Source organism: Castor canadensis, chromosome 2, assembly GCF_047511655.1.
Source record: "Castor canadensis chromosome 2, mCasCan1.hap1v2, whole genome shotgun sequence".
Taxonomy (NCBI): domain Eukaryota; kingdom Metazoa; phylum Chordata; class Mammalia; order Rodentia; family Castoridae; genus Castor; species Castor canadensis.
Window position 1 is genome coordinate 177,606,091 of NC_133387.1, and position 3,325 is coordinate 177,609,415.

A 3,325-nucleotide genomic window follows, 5' to 3' on the forward strand; every position below is an offset into this window, starting at 1 on the left:
GATTAATTACCAAGTGTTATGAATCAAGCAGGCTGCATAAGCTGGTAATCAAGCAGAGAAACTGCCCTTCCCTCACCAGCAACCAACAAATAAAAGGAGAGAAAAGCAAACAAAAAGGATGAGTAAAATGTATCAACTGAAACTCAAACATCTGCATTTTAGTATTTAATGTTGTTCCTTCTTAACTTTAAAAAACAAGGAAATTTCCTCCATGCTAACCTGGGTGAGTCATTTCCCCCACAGTAGTGAATATAGAGGTCTACACTGCGTTTTCTATGCTGCAGACATCACATCACTCTGCCATGTGATTTGTCTTGTCCACTCATTGCATTTGTAAGCGATTGAAAATGTTTGGCTCTTAGGTGCATGCTGAATTCAACAATAAATTAAACTTGCTTCAGGGACTGCTTGCTTGAAAATGGGATTTAATGATTTAACAAATCTAGTCTTCACAAATTGTCACACTTGTGTTATGATTTCCTACAGAAGAAACTCAAGGCTAATATAAGCCCTTGTTGAGAAAGGAGCTACCACAGTGGTCTTATGAATTCCTGAAGAATTCTCCAAATTTAGGCATAATTTTTAATTAAACATAAAAAGCTGTATCCAGCACTTAAATGACTAATGAGTGAAATCTATGTTTGATATACACTGGTTTTCACATAAATATTTTATAGGGGGAATAAGTGGCAAGAAAATTATCAAAGATCTAGTAGGTAACAGGCACATTCTAGGTGCTGAAGCTGTGGCTGTATCCTATGTACAAGGGAGGGCCTTCATTGAGATTACAGTGCAGTGCAGACTTAGACAATGGGCAGGAAGTTGACCTAAAACTAGAAAAGTAAGTGGAAAAGTAGTATATATTGGATTGACAAAAATGACAAATATGCATGTGTCTGTAAGTCAGATGTTTAAGCCAATTAGTTTATTAAAATAAGAGAGTAAATAAGTTCAAATAAGAAATTTGAGGTGAAATATGATGCAAAAATTTTCCAGGCTGGAGACATGTGAAATCTGGAAAATGTAGACAAATTATTTATCAATAAATGTTGAGGTATTTTTTGAGTGAATATAAAAATAGACCTGTTTTTTAAAATTTATCATTATTATTGTTGAACTGTATGTACATTGTGACATTTATGAAAGGTCTCACAATATATCATAGTTGAATTCACCCTCTCCGTCACTCTCTTTTATCCTCTGCCCTCCTCGCCCCCATTTCTGGAACACTTTCAACAGATCTCACTTTTCCATTTACATACATGTGTACATGATATTTCCACAGTTTTCACCCTCCTACACACTTTCCTTATATTCTCCCCTGTTGTTATTAGTGCCAATCTCATACAGGATCTGTTTTGCCTTCTTGTTCTCCATTTATGTAAGTAAATGACCTTTTAGTTTCTTTATGATAGCTGTACAAGGTATTTCATTGTGACATGTTTATATATATATATATATATATATATATATATATATATATATATATATTATAAACCTGAGTTGAGTTATCCCACTGCTGGAATATGGGATTTTTATTACGTTAAGGACTATGTTATTATCAAATAAGGAAGAAAATGGAGAAAGAGATGGAGAGGACATTAGTTCATGAAACCATGTCATTGAAGTTCCTATAATCTGTGTTGCAATTGCATTTGTGAGAAAAAACACAGAGATTAGCATTTAAAAAGTACCTAAAAAGACATAATTTCCAGATAATCGCCTTAAAGGCAGAAAAATGATGATTAGATGGACTACAATAAAAATTCGTGAATTCATGCTATATAATGGCTATAGACTTTAAGCTTATACAATATTTTTCTCATTACTTTTGACACAGGAATGCTCTTCTCTCCAGTGTTTTCTTCAGAGCAACATTGACATCCTTATTCCTCAGGCTGTAGATCAAAGGGTTCAACAGTCAACGGAACTGACAGATTATGGGTTAAGATACATGAAGGCTGCAGAACCATAGAAGACAGCAACTGCTGTGATGTGGGAGCTACAGGTGCTGAAGGCTTTGGACCTGCCCTCTGTAGAACGAATGCAGAGGATGCTGGCAATGATGAAGATGTAAGAGCTAAGGATTGTCAGACTAGGGGCAAGGATATTAATTCCAATGAAGATAAGAATTAGTAATTCATTGACATAAGTACTAGAAGAGGAAAGCTTTAGAATAGAAATAAGATCTCAGAAATAATGGCTGATTACATTGAATTTGCAGAAATTAACTCTAAGCAGAAAGTCTATATGAATTGATGCACAAACTACACCCCAGCTATATACCCCTAAAGCCAGGGAAAAGCAGACTTCATGGGACATGATGACATTGTAAAGCAAGGGGTTACTGATGGCAACATAGCAGTCATAGGCCATTGCTGCCAACATGTGACACTCTGAGATAGCAAAAATGAGGAAGAAGTAGAGCTGAGTCAAGCATTCAGGGTAGGATATGATGTTTTTCTCTGTCACAAAGTTTACCAGCATTTTGGGAGTAATGACAGTGGAATGGCAGAGGTCAATGAAGGAGAGACTGGTGAGGAAATAGTACATGGGGGTGTGCAGGTGAGAACTGAGAAGGATAAGGGTGATCATACCCAAGTTCCCCACCACTGTGACCACATAGATTCCTAGGAAGAGGACGAAGAGGGGCAGCTGGAGTTCTGGCTGCTGTGAGGGCCCAGCCAGGATGAACTCGGTCACTGTGGAATGATTCTCTGGGTGCATGTCTTCTATTCAGATTCTCTAGGGGAGAGGAAAATTGTTGTTGGATAGATGTAATTAGTGTTCTACTTTTGTAATGTATGATCATTTCATTCTGAATAAATTTACCCAGGTGAAAATTTTCTCTTTTTAATATTTATTAAGCTTTTTTTAAAAGATATGCCAGTATTTTATATAAAATATTTTAATTATATTTATAAAAATTGAAAACTTTCAAGGTGTCTATTTTCTATTTTGGTTATTTCAATGATTTTAAGCCAATATTTTTAGTTGATATACAAATTTAAATATATAGAGAACACAATATAAATGAGTAAAAATGGCTTTGTTAGACTGGAAGAGTGAAGCCCTTTCTAAAGATACTTACATAAATAACCTGAGAGTAATTTGTGACAGGGGAGAAAGAGAGATCTCATATTATTTTCAACCTTCACAATTTTTATGTAGTATCAGGAAATATGTACTTCTACATTAAGTCTTTAGGTTTTCAAAAATTATTACAAAAACGAACCAACACCTCCAATAACTGTGCATGTCACCAGATAGGGTGATCCAAAGTTAGATGTTTATGGTTCTGATACTAAAGACCTTTGACTTCTGA

The 3,325-nt window shown here is 35.2% G+C and overlaps 1 pseudogene; it reads right to left on the reverse strand.

The window, feature by feature from the left end:
• Positions 1-1,825: 1,825 nt before the first annotated feature.
• Positions 1,826-2,727, reverse strand: LOC141418545 (olfactory receptor 8G5-like; annotated as a pseudogene).
• Between the last annotated feature and the right edge of the window lie 598 nt (positions 2,728-3,325).